This window comes from Gracilinanus agilis, chromosome 1, assembly GCF_016433145.1.
Source record: "Gracilinanus agilis isolate LMUSP501 chromosome 1, AgileGrace, whole genome shotgun sequence".
Taxonomy (NCBI): domain Eukaryota; kingdom Metazoa; phylum Chordata; class Mammalia; order Didelphimorphia; family Didelphidae; genus Gracilinanus; species Gracilinanus agilis.
This window is the reverse complement of record NC_058130.1, coordinates 452494004-452510916: the sequence shown is the minus strand read 5'-3', so window position 1 is coordinate 452510916 and position 16913 is coordinate 452494004.

The following is a 16913-nucleotide window of genomic DNA, read 5'->3' as shown; positions in this document are numbered from 1 at the left end:
AATATATATATAATATATAATAATATTCAGTATATATATATAATATATATATATGTATATATATATATATAAACAGGCACTGAAAGTGGACAATGAATTTGGTCAACACTTACTTAGGAGAAGAAAAAATTATATAGCATATTCTGTTATCCTAAACTGTGGCCTATCACAAAACCTTATTTTTTTTCCTACCAATGGCTTATGTGGTTATAAAATCACAGAACAGTCAATTCCCAAATCAACTTAAACTACAGGTGATACATAAAGACAAAGAGGGTACAGATGACAAAATTATATAAGTGGCACAGGATATTGTCGATTTCTTTTACAGAAGAAATGTCATAAAAGACATTTTTACAGGTATGTATGGGTGGAGAGTAGGTGGGTCACTATTTATTTTAAGAATGAGGGAGGGATGACAAGAGGAATAATAAGTACTGCATTAGAATTCATGAAATATGGATTTCTTTCTAGAATAAGTAGAAAGAGATGGCCAGGATATTGGTTTAGTTTCCAAATCATAGAACACAGAAGTTCAAAGTTGAACCCCTGTAGCCCATAATACCCCTTCCTAAATCCCCACTAAAACATTTTCAAAAAATTCTCAGGAGGATTTATGGAATAGGCATGAACCAGAATGACCAAATGAAAGAAGATGTAAATGAGTTACAAATTTCATTGGTTTTTGGTATGCTCACATTGATTAAATCCTGTACCCCTCAAAATATCATGTAGATAATAGAGGTAGTATGTCATAGTAAAAATTGTCAGATGGTGTGGGTTTAAATCTCAGTTCTGCCACTTAATAAGTGTGTGACCTTGGGTAAGAAACAATTCCTTTGAGCCTCAGTTACCTCATATGTAAACTCAGGAAATTGGATTAGATGACCTCACAGGTCTCTCTTAATTCTCTAGAGTTATAATCCTTATATAACCTCAATACATGGTTTACTATTCTCATACAGATTTTTAAATGATGAGAAAGTGGATATGTAACACATGTCTAATAGTTCCAGAAGGAAATTTGGTATATAGCTGAAAGATTTGGGTTAAAAGAATTATGGTATGGAGAAATGAAGTCAGAGATCTTGTATTCAAATTTTGCCTCAGATGCCTACTACCTGAGTGACCTCCAGAAAGTCATTTATCTTTCTTGGTCCTCCATTTTCTCATATAACAATGATTTGATTTGGAGTAGATGGCTTTAGAGGTGTCTTCAGACTCTAAATTGTGATTCAAAATCTCTGAGAAATGAGAGGATTTAGCAAAATAAATTTTAATCCAAAACATAAGCATGCGTGAATAGCTCTCAATAACGAATGAGCAATAATTTTTAATCCAAATCTGAAATTACTGCTTAGGATGTTAGCTTCTCTAACATATATAAAACCTTTCTAAAAAATAGCGAAGCTGTTTTTTTTTTTGTTTGTTTTACTGTTTTGCTTTTATCTCAAGGCTCCATTTTTTAATACTTTTTGAGTACCCATCCTCAATTTTTTTCTTTAGGGCTAGAAAAAGTCAAGCATAGAGCCTGCTCCCCTTGGAACTTCACTGTTTGAGTATGCTGCTTAAAGGGGCAGATGTTAATCCTATTTATTTGGCATCATGAGGCTACAAATAACATATTTTCCTGTGCACTTTAGAATTATCCATGTTTTCACTGTGACCAGAGCTTTCCCAGTGAAAATTTACAGAGCTTTGAAAACAAGTCCTCCCTTTTCAATTACATCTCTCTAACATTGAAATGAACTGGATGCTGACACAAGGGAAAAGTAAGATTGCTTGATGCTTTTATTTACATAACATAATTTAATGAGGGCATTGCATCACATACTGGAGTTGGTGGTGATGATTAATTGCATACATATTAATGTGTGATTGCTATATCCTCCTTGCTCCTGGGAGACCCAGGAAGAATGTTGCTTTTCATGGGTTCAACCCTTGAGACTAAATTTTAAATCAATAAAATAAATGAAAAAAATTGTCTATCAACTAATAGAGTTCACCATATAGTAGAAAAAGTAATTATTTCTGACAGACTACTGTTAACTTAGAGAACTCAGTGTGGACATCTATTTTATTTAGTATTTTAAGATGAATTTAAGTCTTGGGTTAAGGAGGTGGTTTTAGTTTCTTCCTGTTCGTTCAATATTTTGCTGTAGTAGCTGAATAGTTTCTTAGTGAGAGAAGGGAAAGGATTAACTTGAATAAAATCCAGTTAAAATGCAAATGAAATGAATTTCTAGGCAATAAAGCATGCATTAAGCTTGGAACACTAATGACCATAATAGTAAAAAGTCTATGGAATATTTTATGTAGCCCTATCTTTTTCATCGTTATGCTCATTTAGATGGAAGTCTTCAGATAATTTTAGAGACTTTACATTTTCATTTGCTACAAACATGATTAATGACTTTATTACTCTATTTTCTCGAGAGATAGCTACAACATATACTTCTATTCATTCTTTTCCAAAAGCAAACTGGCAAGTACTATATCAGCCTTCAAAGATTTACATCCATTTTTAGGAGAATGCTGGAATTAAATATTTGAAGTTGTTTATAGGATGACAATGAGTTTCCTCATAGGGCAAGACTTCCCTAATTCCCAAATTATTATAAATAATTATTATAATCAAACCATCAAATAAACTATAATATGTGATTAAGGACTGTGGAATTGCAGTAATATATGGAAAAAACACAATTTCTTATTTCCTTAATAATAGTTATGGATAAACTATACCAAGAAACCATTAACAATCAACTATAATCAATAGGATTTTATATTAAATTTTTGCTTATTTCAACTCAATTGTGATGTTAGAATATATGAAATCATTTAATACTTGTGTTTGCTCAGTACTCTCTTTCAGGAAAGGTTTTTGAAATGACTGACAGTTAGGCAAATTGGTCCATGGCCTTAAAGAAATTACATACCATTCTTCCTAATCTAATCTAGAATTTGTCTGATCATTTAAATAGGAAAGGGAATTCAGGAACCATCTAATCCAATCTCATTTAATATAAAGCAAGGATGTGAGTACTGACTGGCCTTTTGGAATTTGTAGCTCAAAGGAAAAAAAAAATATTCCCTTAGTCCATTTGGAGTAATTTAGAATTTTTGATACCTTTGAGCTTGGATGGTGGCACTGAGACCTTAAAAGATACATATTGTCTTAAAGATAGAAAAAAGAGACTTCCAGAGTTGGGAAAATACTCTAAAAAAAAAAACCTCTAAAAAAAAAAGCAAGGCCAGATTGTAGCAAAGAAGGAAGAAATTGAGTAGGGTAATATTGACCTCTACCAGCATCTTGGAGTAGAAGTCCGACTAAAGCTCTGGCTGGGTATAGATCTTTCTGAACTGCTTGGAATTTCTTAGAAAATATCTATAAACAGACACTGAAATAAACTTCCTGTTTCTTTACCTTAATATTTCTGGGAACCTGAATTTTTCTTCAAACATAAAACAGCTAAGAGTTTTTTGAAGATAAGTATTAATTCAAAGAGGGCAGAGCACCAGATTTCTATGCAAATGTTAAGCATTGTCCTAAATGGGGGCTTTGAGCTATTGATTGTTCTAATTTTATTTTTTAAAACAGGAACTCAATAAATCAGTAGAAGAAGGGGCTAGCTACCACTGAGGAGCCAAAAGTTGCTTCTTGGAAAAAACAAAACTAAAAAAAAAAAAAAAACAACTCCAGAATTATTATAGTTGAATGTGGCTGGTTGAAACTCCAGAGTTTTAAAAAGAGAAATGGTGTTGCCTAATATTTGCTGACCAGCTGTTGCTCGCTATATTGTTTAACAAATAGATGAGGGAAGTGAAGCACTAGAAAGTGGTATCTTTCCTGATATGTAAGCAGTAAGTTTCAGAGATAGCATTTGATTTCAGGGCCTCAGACTCAATGTTCTTTCATTTGTGCAATGATGCCTGGTATGTTGGATTTTTTTTAAATATAGCATCAGGAAATACTACCTTTTATGAGGTATTATGCTCTCTATCTATCTCATCCTATCAGACCTGTTCTCATTTCACTCCAAGGCTTTTTTTAAAAGTCAGAGCTATTTAACATAGCCTCCTATAAAATAATGTATTATAATAATAGATCATAAAATAATATGGTCATTATGGTGTAAGTACTGTTCCAGAATCATAAAATGTTAATAAGTGTTCAAGGTCAAGAAAATATAGGTTTGGCTGAGAGTTAAATCTACTGGAGCCGGTGTATTACGAGCTGCAATAACCTCTAAAGATTCATGAAGTCTAGTCCATGCCAGGAACAGTATCCCATTTAAATGATTAGTACTGCTTTTTTTTTTCCACTATCGCTCTTTATAAAGCATATGGTATAACCTCAATGATTAAAGAAGTAATAAAAAGAGTCATTTTTATCTTACAGCAATGTTGTGTTTATGAGAAGTCAGGTTAAACAACGCCCAAGCAAAGGACTCTTCAAAGTAGGGGAAAAAAAATGAATGGATCCAGTCATGAATATACTTTGAGCAGATCTTGTGATACTTGTGATATTCTCTGCAAAATCCCCATAATAATATCTGTAGCCAGATGTTCTGACCAGATGTCCCCAATCTCCAGCCTTTGGCAACTTTAGAAAATATCTTAACCCACCCTGTTCTTGCCCCTGTCAAACATTTCCCTTTCTCTGTAGAAGAATATTTAAACACTGCCTCTCTATCCTGTCCCTACACACTGTGTATTGGCTCCAAGGCAGAAGAGTAGTAAGGGTAGGAAATGGGGGTCAAGTGACTTGCCAAGGGTCACACAGCTGGGAAGTGGCTGAGGCCGGGTTTGAACCTAGGACCTCCTGTCTCTAGGCCTGACTCTCATTCCACTAAGCTACCCAGCTGCCCCCAACAAGTAGGTTTTAAACCAGGGATTCAGGTCCAATATTAGGAAAATTGTCAACATAATTGATCATATCAGCAATAAAAACAACAGAAAACATGAATATTTTAATAGACATAAAATTATTTTGATTAAATGCACCACCCATTTTTATTAAAAACACTAGATATTGAACTCAGTGAAAGTCTTCAAAATGAAGAATAACATATATCAAAAACCATCTGCAACAATTATATGTAATGAGGATAAACTAGCAACCTCAATAAAATCAGAAATGAAACTGGACATTCATTATCACCAGTTTGTCCAATATTGTACTAAAAATGCTTGCTAACAGCATTAAGAGAAAAAGAAATTGAAGAAATAACAATAGGCAAGGAAGAAATAAAAATATCACTCTTTGCAGATGATATAATAATATACCTAGATAATCAAAAGAAACAAACAAAAAATGAAACAACAGTTTTAACTAAGTTGTAGGATATAAAACAAACCCACAAAATCACCAGCATTTCTTTATACTTCCAATAACACCAAACTGAAAGAGACAGAAAGAGAAATCTCATTTAAAATTATGGTAGACAATATAAAGTACCTAAGAATATACCTATCAAGATCAAGCCAATTTGATTAGAGTTACAAAACACTTTTCTCACTAATAAAGTTAAATGTCGACAATTGAGGAAATCTTAATGATACCGAAAGACAATATAATAACATGACTATTTGACAAAAAATAACATGCTGGGAAAAGTAGAAAACCATATGCATATGGCAGAAATCTCACACCAGATACTAAGGTAAAGTCAAAATTGATACAAGATTTAGAAATAAATATTGATACCATAGGCAGAATAGGGGAGTACAATAAATAATAACTGTCAGACTATGGATGATGGAAGAATTTAGGACACAAATAAGACAAATATTATGAGATATAAAATCTTTGATGACATTAAATTTTAAAAACTTTCTGCATAAAAAGTAATGCATCCAAGATTAAAAGGCAAATCACAAACTGGGGAAAAAATCTTTATACCAAGTCTCTCTGACAAAGACATCCATTATCAAATGTATAGGGAACAGTGTCAAATATATAAAAATCCAAAGCATTTACTAATTGACAAATGAGAAATGGATAGGAAGTCAATTCTCAGATGAAGAAATTAAAACTATTCTTCACTGTATAAAAATGCTCCAATCACTATTGATTAGAGAGAGGAGAATTAAAATAACTATGATATACCATCACACATCCATAAGATTGACAAACCCTACCAAAAAAAGAACCTGATAAATAGAGCCTGGGATATGGAAAAACTGGAACACTAATCTAATGCACTGTTGTTGGAGCTGTGAACTTTTTTTTCTAAACCCTTGTACTTCGGTGTATTGTCTCATAGGTGGAAGATTGGTAAGGGTGGGCAATGGGGGTCAAGTGACTTGCCCAGGGTCACACAGCTGGGAAGTGGCTGAGGCCGGGTTTGAACCTAGGACCTCCTGTCTCTAGGCCTGACTCTCACTCCACTGAGCTACCCAGCTGCCCCTGGAGCTGTGAACTTTTACAACCATTCTGGAGAGTAATCAAGGACTACAAGCAAAGTACCATTAAATTGCACATATCTTTTAATCCAAAAATAATACTGATAAGTCTGTCCATCCCTGAACCTACTCATAGAAAACTTTATAGGAGCTTTTTTATGGTAGCAAAAAACTGGAAACTGAAGGGATGTCCATCAATTCAGGATTGGCTGCACAAGTTTTGGTATATGTTTTTTACAGAATACTCTTGTGCCACAAGAAATGACAAACAAAATGATCACAAAACACCTGGAAAGAGTTAAATGAAATAATGTAAAGTGAAATGAGAGAAACAGGAGAATAGTAACAACAATAATATATGATGATCAGTAGTGAATGATTCACCCCTTATCAACAAGGCAAGGAACCAAGACAATTTCCGAAGACTAATGACAATATATATACTTACTATACATATACATATGTACGTACATATGTGTGTAACCCACCATCATAAAAGGAACAAAATTAGTCTGAATTCACATTTAAAGATATCATTCTTTACTTTTTCCCTCCATGATTTTTCTTTAGTTTAAGCAATATGTGTCTTCTTTCACAACATGACTATTTTGGAAATATGTATTATATCATAGTATATGTACAACTTATATCATATTATACTGTCTTCTTGGGGAGGGAAAATGAGAAAGAGAAATGGATTGCAAAATATGAGAAAACAAATATTAAGATAATAATATGGAAAATAAAATCTATAAATAAAAAGGTGTGTTAATTGGGATAGATTAAAAACTTAATATTTGGCATCCATTTTGGTGATTATGAATTGCCTAATACAGAACCTGGAATGTGATAAGCATTCTTTATTTGCCTTTTTACTTTGTTGTTGATTAGATGTAAAAGTCTCATACCAGGTAATCCTGTATGAAGCTTTCATTGTGATAGGTACAAAAGACACATATCAGTAATTTTGTTTATTATGTGATCTTATGAAGTTATTTTATATTAACAATTTTTTCTATAGTCTTAAAATGTCTAGCATATATTTGATAAGAACTGTGTTTGAACTAGAGTCTTAATGGTAAACTACTTTTAAAATATGAATTTATTTAGGTTATTAATTACACCATTACAGCTAAAGAGATGATGAAAATTCTTTGAAACTACCCATTTGGAGATGTAATAGATAACAATGTTTTTACTGTGAAATTACTAGAGTTCTTAGAGATCTCTATCATGATGTTGAAATCTTGGAAGTGTTTAATTGGGCATTTTTAAAAGAAATAATAATACTCAATGAAGTGAATATTATTTGAAATATGACTAAAGAAACTAAGTAGACAGTGAGAGACGTACTGGGTCATAATATGGAGGAAACAAGTTATTAAAGGACTTTAATCAAAGTCCATTCAAAAGTTATGGGACTTTTAGTTAAAATCCACTGGAAGATATTTAATGTGTAAATTCTAAATAGGAATGTAAGGAGTTAAGGCAGAAATTGAGTTGTATCTGTTTGAATTAACAGTGTGAGCAGTGGGTTTGTGGGATAAAAAGTTTAAATGTTTTATAGAATACTAATAAGTTGTGAGTTGAATTTAAGTAGTAAATGCATTTCCATCTTATGGTTTTTTCAGCTAAGTTTTAAGAACTATCTTGTTTCCTATTCAATGGTTTTGGGGAAAACCATATCAGTAAGGTTCATTATTGAGTGATAAGATTCAATCAGGACTAAAAAGATATTGGAAAAATAAAAGAAAATAAAAATTTGATAATTACTGTATAGAAAAGCTAAGAAGAAACCCTTGCAGATTTCCCTTTATTTGTACACTTGTAAGGATTCTTGTAAAAATCTGTGTGTGCACAGTCATCAGCCCTATGAAAAGACTTTATTTGGGTTATGGAGTTTCTAAAGAATGAAACTGAATTACTGTACACGTCTGTTTATAATACAGAAATGATTTCAATTGATTCATCTTTATGCCAGTATGAATTTAAACCTTAAGAATAAATCAGTAAATATTATATATGCATGCGAACCCTGGTAAACTTTGATTATTTAATTGCTCCATGAGAGTAAGATTTAATTGTATTTAGCTCTAAACTGAGGTTTGGGAAACATCATTGGAGGTAAAGCTCTTGAGATGGCAACTAATATTAAGTCAGTAATCCACCAGTTAAGAGGAAAAAGCCACAAGTTACTCAGAAGTAATGTTACCCTGAACTGTCACAGGAAGAAGTATTTGTCTAGAAAAGTGTTGAAGGGATGACCCTCAGCACACCTGAAGGTATGGAATGCTCTGCTTTGGATTATTTCTGAATCTTGATATGAGGTAGAATTGTTATGCCTGATTGATTGTTAACTGTTGACTCTTATTTGAACTCAAACAGTTAAGGATGCTGGTATACACATGGTGAATCATTTTGTGTCATTAAGGCTTGTGCCTAAAATGACCAATTTTGATGTTAAAATAATGTTCATACTTTTTCCTTTTATAACACAAGTCAATAATCAGAGCAAGTGGTTAACAGAAGATATGAGTACCATGAAAATATGTTACTGTTTGTGAGTGAAAAATTCTCTACCCTATTATGTGAGGATTAGATTTTAATGTTAGCAGTTGTAGTGAGTTAATCATAATTGTAATTCTAAGATAGTTAAATAATGTTAGCATAAGTGATGATTTTAGGTCTTTTGAGATTATTTTAGTATAACTTTTTTTCCCCAGGAACAGAATATCCTTTATGGGAAACAGCAAGTTGACTAGCTTTACTATAATATAAAGTATAGCATAACTTTTAGAGTAAGATAACTGCTTGAATAGAGTTAATCATTGTTAGCATAGTCTTAGCCTTTAAATTGCTGTATTACAGTGGTTCCCAAACTTTTTTTGCCTACCATTCCCTTTCCAGAAAAAATATTACTTAGTGCCCTGGAAATTAATTTATTTTAAATTTTAATAGCAATTAATAGGAAAGATAAATGCACCTGTGGCCATCACCGCTCCCCTGGATTGCTACAGCACCCACCAGGAGGTGGTAGCGCCCACTTTGGGAATCACTGCTGTATTATGTACCCTCAGCAATCCTGGTCTTGAACTTGTGACTGGGTCTTCTTTAGCAGAGAGGCTTTTGTCTCAGTCAGAAGTCTTTGGTTACCCAATTGCAATAAACTTATTTCTTTTTCACTTGGAGACTTAGTTTCCCTTATTTGCATTCCTGCAGTTAGAAATTACACAACAGTTTTCAGTCCGAATGTATGATCATTCTGTATCCCATAAAACCAGAGTGAATTAGTATTTGAACTTGTCATCCACCTGTTGATACAGTCAAGTGTAATCTTGGTTCCATTTGAATGTGGTTAACAACTGAACATGTACAGGCAATCCATGTAATATACATTGTTCTATGTATACAATTGGCAATTACTTAAATGTATTTGGACCCCACTCCAAGTTTTTGTTTCAAATGGAGTATATTCAGCCTTTTGCAAGTCAATTAATTTGTATAATCATTGAACCTAGAGGTCAAGAAATTTATCTGCAAAAATGTTATTTATATTTTATGTACAGTTTTTGATCTCTAATAGCATATGATGATCCTAAAATAATTGAAATTTTGAGGAAAGTTTTGAAAAAGCAACTAGTTAAATGTTCCTGTATGTCATATGTAAATGATTCTAGTGGCCATGCAAAAACTAAACATCTGAATTTTAAGTTATTGGTGAGTTTCTACTGTGATATTGGAAATTTGGGATTCTTTGAACTAATCTTGGGTCTGAACTTCCTGTGGACATTTAGGGGACTTGAAAACTACATTTCTCATAATTCCTTTTGCATAATACAGGTGGGTAGGAAGTATGATTAGGTAGACAGAGGTATAAAGATTTAGGACTTCATTGGTATGTGCTCTTTCCTATGAAGCAGCCAGGGGAAGGTTCTTTTTTCTTGCTGAATATGCCGGTGGGCAGAGGTAATGGTGTGGCAATTTGAATGAGCTCTTCTCAGGCAAGTGGTTGTAATTATCAAAATGGCTTTAAATAAAACCCCAATATCTTTAAATATATCCTTCTATATCAATTTTATTTGTTACACTATGTAATATTCTTCTTGTAGTTCTATTTTTAATAAGATTAGAACTGCAAGGTTTGGGATGCCTTTTACCATCTCAAATAATTATTAGAAAAGTAAACTTGAAAAACTGTACTAATTAGTATGGAAATTTTAGTGGGAAGTAAAGTAAAAGATTTTAGCGGGAACATATAAGGAAACTCTACAGTTAAACTGAAACTAAAGAAGAAAATATACTAGAGAAGAGAACTAACTCTGGACGCCAAAGTAAAGATGCTTTTGAAGATCAAACTATCACCCAGAACATCTGAGATCCAAGATGTAAATTTGTAGACATTGGGAATGGGCTAGTAAAATGGAAAAAAAAAGATGTTCATTAATGCTGATACTCATTATTGTATTACTTTGATTATGTTTCACTGTACCTTAATAACAGTACCACTCTACTGTTATTCTGTTTCTTACTCTTTTTATTTCTGTTGTGTCAAGATAAAATGTATTAGAACTCTTAAGATTTAAATTCTCAGAGGACTGTATCTTAATTTATATGTATTTATTAAATAATTTTAAAAAACAGATCAGAGAAACAAAAGGCACCAAACACATAAATCTGGCTTTTTCCTTCACAAGCTTCCTCCCCTACACAACACCTGCCCATGCTAGCCCTCTCTTAGTTGTCTTCCCTCCAACCAGAGGCAGGTTCATACTATGGATGTGCCAATACTCACTTAGCCATGATTCTGAGGCAAAAGAGAACTACTTCCCAAACTCCAGTCCAATTTTATGCTCCTTATGACATCACTTTTCTGAATCCCTCTGATTTGGCAGACTCCAACTTCAGCCCAGATCAGAGGTAGGTCTTTTGAAAGCCAGGAGTCACATGGACAAGAGGCAAGCATCTTTAGGGTAACAGGAGGCCATGAGATGTCTGGTCCCTGTACTGTGTGTGTGTGTCTTCCTCTTATCTTAAGGAATTTGTTGAGACATAAACCATCTGTCTTTGTTCTTTTTTTTTATTTCCATCAAAGGGTGGGGTTGAATTGCAACCTAATTCAATCAGAGAATGGGCTATTTCCAATGTCAATATAAACATTTCCTTTTAAATTCCAAGGCTAATCTTAGGGAACTAAGAAAGAAAAAAGAGCGCAGACTAGTATTAAATTCTCACATGACCAAAAATGATGTTCCACCAAGTTTTATATCTTTGGCCACTGTGTGTCCTTTATGGAACCCTTGGCAAAAGGGGTGTATAAATGGAGATTTTGAACCTTGGATTTCATCCCCGAAAAGTCCCTTAGTTTTCCCCAAATTTCCTTTAATCTCTCCTGCACCTCCAAGTTTGCTGCAACTCCTCCCTCTTGCTCTTTTGTTCCTGGGAGCTGGCTGTTTAGTAACCTTTTAGTTAGGTCTCTGTTAGTTTATTATTAACAAAATATTTATAAAGATAATATTTAGTATTTTGCACATTAATTTTAATCACCACAGGGGGAAATGTGAAAAATTAAAAAGTTTCTAATGGCTTTATGATATGCAGAATTGCCCTGGAACATCAGGATCAGCCAGATGAAGCAGTGCTATATGACTAGAAATAACTTCATAATGTTCCTGGTTACAAGAAAAGGTCAGAATGTTTCCCACTTTTCCTCTATCTTAACAGAGTTGAATCCTGGTTTACATTCCAAGTGTTTGACAGTTCATGTCCTGTTGCTGTGTAGAATTTCTCCTTTTTTGCCCAATCCCAGAAGGTTCCTTCTCATTTTCCTTGGAACACTTTTATAAAAGTTGTAATCTTCTTCTCTTTGGGCTTAGGTTTATCCAACTTCCGTGTGTGTGTGTGTGTGTGTGTGTGTGTGTGTGTGTGTGTGTGTGTGTGATTTCTTTCTCAAAGGATATAAATGTCTTTATTGCAGAGTTGTTTGCCAGATTGGTTTATTAGCATAATGTAAATTATTGCTTGTTTGGTTCTAAAGTTGACTCTATGTTGACCAAAGCCAGACCTAATATATATAGCAACCTGAGAAAATCAATGTATTCAGAGTCAGGAAACATGGATTCAAATCTGGGCACTAAATCTTTTAGTTAGGTAATCATAGAAAATCATTTTACCTCTCTGAGGTTCAAGTTTTTTTTTTTTGTTTTAAAAGAAATACCTCTGAGGTATTTGTGTTTGGAAACCTTGTGTTCTAAAACTCCATAAACTGACCTTTGTCACAGACAACCTTGTCTTCAAGAAATCCCAGATGGAACTTGATCCATGCCAGAAGTCAACTAAAGACAATCAAAACCTCAAATACCTGAATCACACTAGTCTCTGGCTATTGCACCTAGGCTGCTCTCAGCCACCTCATATTGTTTTTTTTAAACATTTATTAATATTCATTTTTAACATGGTTACATGATTCATGCTCCTACTTTCCCCTTCACCCCCCGCTCTCACCCCACCCATGGCCGATGCACATTTCCACTGGTTTTAACATGTGTCATTGATCAAGACCTATTTCCAAATTGTTGGTAGTTGCATTGGTGTGGAAGTCCCCTCCTTATATCTTACATCAGTTCTCTCTGGTGTATTACTTAACAAACATAATAAGGCTCGATCCTTGATTTACCCAAAGGAAAGTCCAGACATTATGGCATAAGTAGCTGTATTCACACAGATACTGATTAAATGAAAAGTAACCTTTTTGGGACCTGGAATAATTTTATACAATCACTTGAGTTACATTACATAAAATGATATTAAGGTATTTATGTAAAGATAATATTTTCCTTAAGCACAGCCAATCTAAAGCACAAGTAGAAATTTTCAATTGTTGGGTCATTATAACCTATAGGTATTTCTTAATATTCAACAATAACAAAAGATAACAATAATTTCAAATGTACATAGCATGGAAAAATAGGCTATAAATTCAGTCACGATAATAAAAAGTCACACAATTAAGCCATGTTTTAACTGAAATATATTTTGCTTTAGATAAACATCTCCATTCAATATCTCTGCTGATGCTGCACAGTACTGCTGTAAGTATTACAAAAGCCCAGGACAAAGGGTGGGGGAAAGCAGAATTCTTAAAGCAAAGGTTGAGAAGATCCAGAGAGTTCCATATGTATAAGAAAATCTTAGGTGGTAGAGGTAAGAAAACTGAGAGGTGGGAGTTGAGACATGGGGAAAAATGTTACATTGGTGAACTCTTAGCCAGTTCACTAAGCCTCCAGTATCCCTTGGACCTGTTGGCTAGCCACACAATACCCCTTCATTAGAGGTGAGGTAGCCACCTTATACTTTGACTGTCCCTTCTTTCTCAAGCTCCAGTGAACACAGAAAACCATTCACTTCTCTTAAAATACATATAAGCACCTCTATTTCTGTAGTTCATTGAAGTCCTGAGAGTGCAGTTCTTTGTATTTTCCCAGATTAATTTGCCTAATTCAATCAAAGACTTTTAATATAACTATGGGGGGAGGTAATTCTGATTTTTTGATTGATATATTTTAGAAAGAAAAATATTATAAAGAGAGCTACCATGATTTTTAAAGAAATTCACTTTAAATCCTAATTCTCTTACTTGTTATTGTTCAGTCATATCTGACTCATTGTGACCTGATTTGAATTTTTCTTGGCAAAGATGTTAAGATGGTTTGCCATTTCCTTCTCTAGCTCACTTTATAGATGAGGGAACTAACAATCATATTTAGGGAAAGGAGAGACAACATTTGAATAGATCATCAAAAATTAAAATAAGGAATCTGAGATATTAAATAATGTTGGATTAGCAGCTTAATGTTCTTCAGCAAATAAATGTTGTGATCAGGTTGGTACCCAAGGAAAATTGTTTTCCCTCTTTTATAGAAAATGGATTGGAAAAGAGAAAGATTAGAAAAAAAGTAGACTAAGTATTAGGTAGTAATAATAATGCTAGTGAAAAGTGGTGAAGAGATACATGTTGTGGAACTGGACTGGATGAGAACTTGAAAATGTAAGTGGGCACAGGGAAAGAATAAAAAGTCAAAGATGTCACAAAAATGCATATTAGAGAAACTATGAAAATGGTTAAGTAATTAGTGAATATGGATCAGGAATAAGTTTACAATAACTCTTAGGACATACTGAATTCAAAAGTCAATGAAGTCCTTTGCAGACCTCAATTCTGTAAACAGGATAAAAACAAGCTTAATTCTCACTCTAGTGTCAAGAATTGTAGCTTTGATAGAGTAGCTATGTGACACAGTGAAAATAAGTACTGGGCTTGGAATCTTTCATAAGAAAACCCCAAAAGGGAGTCATGAGGGGTCAGAAACAATTAAACAACAAGTATCTTTGATACCCCCACAACTTATTTTCCTACATTTCTTGCTGAATTAAAAGTGTGATTTTATTAATTCCTTTTATTTTATTTTCTAACCAAATTACTGTTATCCCACTTGCATAATATGCTTTACATTAATTACCTGACTTTAATTTCCTGGCATACTCTTTGCTTTCCACATTTAAAAAAATAATTGGAAAATCAAAAAGAATGGAAAAGACTTTTATAAATGAATACCAAGAAAAATTATCCACAAAAATTACAATAATGTAAATGGAAGAATAAAATCAACATAAAAACTGAATATCCAACAATTATAATGACCAAGCTTGTTTCCCAAAAAAGAGATCAGACAATGAACAACTTCCTTCTTCTTTGAAGAAAGGATAAGTAGCTGAGTAGGAGTTAGGAAGGAGAGCTAACTCCTTTAGATACCTATTTGCTGTGTGACCTTGGGCAAATCATTTAACCATTCAACCTCAGTTTCCTTGTTATTGAAGAGTCAAAATCAAAGATAATATAGAAAATATTTTTGTAAACCTTAAGTTCTCTAAATATTAGATATTGTTATTAGAATTCATTAGTATTTATCTACTTCAGCCTTTGCAAAGTTGTGAGACAGTGACTGAAAATTCAGGTCCTCCTTCTCCTGAGGAAGGAATGGAATGCAGAAAGAGGAGACACCATGTGAGAGTTAATGGCACCAGAATGCTGGCTATAACTAGAGAATAGGGAAGGAGAAGAAGGGGCCAGTATTTGCCCTATGCTCTCTCCATTTGAATATTAGCTCCCTGAGAGCTTAGTATTTCTTGGTTTTCTATTTGTTTTCTCATTTGTTTTACACAATGTCTGCAAATAATGAGTGAAACGTTTAATAAATGCATTGTCATTCATTCATTCATTCATTCCTTTTCATCTAGCTAATCTCTAAAAAAATAGTATTAGAATGAAATTTTAATTTACCAATGTATTATTGTTTTGTATGCATTCCATGGCTTAACTGCAGTTAAGAGGGATTTATGGTTAGGCAACATACTCAGGGATAGAAAAAGAAATTCTCTTCTAATTCCTAAGATTAGCAGTTGTCTCTTGAAATGAACACAATTAATTTCATTATTCAGTTGTTTTCAGTTGCATCCAACTATTCATGACACCTTTTTGAGTTTTTCTGGGCAAAAGTACTGGCATGGTTAACCATTTTTCTCTCCCTTATTTTACTGATGTGGAACTGAGGCAAACAGGGTTAAGAGTCTTGCCAAGGGTCACACTGCTAATAAGTTTCTGAGTCCTGATTTGAACTTTTTTACTCAAGGACCAGCACTCTATCTTTTGTGTCATCTATCTGCCCTATTTTTTTCATGCTAGTATAGAATTCTGAAAACAGAGAAGAATCAGTGAATCTAGATCTAGACACATAATAATCCAACGAATTCAGTGGAGACTCTACCTGGTATGGGAGGAGATGTTTCCGTCGTTTGTTTTTCTCTTTTCTCAATAGTCTATTCAGAAAGAGAAAGACAAAATAGATAGTGACAAGAGAGAAACAGACAGAGAATCAAGAGAGACAGAGACAAGGAGAAATAGAGAAGAGAAGACAAGAGAGGCATTCCCTGAGGGACAAGGTTGAGGACATTGACTAATAAACCTACAGCTCTGAGAAAGGCCAGTGAACTAACATCATCACTCATCATCACTCATAGGAAGAAAGAGGAATGAGAACTGTGGTATGTGACAAAAGTAGAGAAAGTTCCTGCTTAGTTAAAATTACCTTTACTCCACTCAGTGTCAGAAGCATATCAGAGCTATCATGATCACAAATGGACTTTTCCTCCTCCTCCTCCTCCTCCACCTCCTCCACCTTCTCCTGCACCTTCTCCTCCACTTCCTCCTCTTCTACCTCCTCCTCCTCCTTCTCTTCCTCATCTTTACTACTACTAAAAGTACAATGGAACATTCCAGATGCTATCAGAGTTATTTTATTTGTTCCTTACTTCTGCTAAACTGTCCTCCCCCCTTATTTATTCTTTGTTAAAGGATATGAGAGTGTGGGGTTGTGGGGTGTGTGTGTGGGTAGAATGATATATTTATAGAAGATTGTAACATTAAACAAAAAGGTAGTTCAAAAATGTTA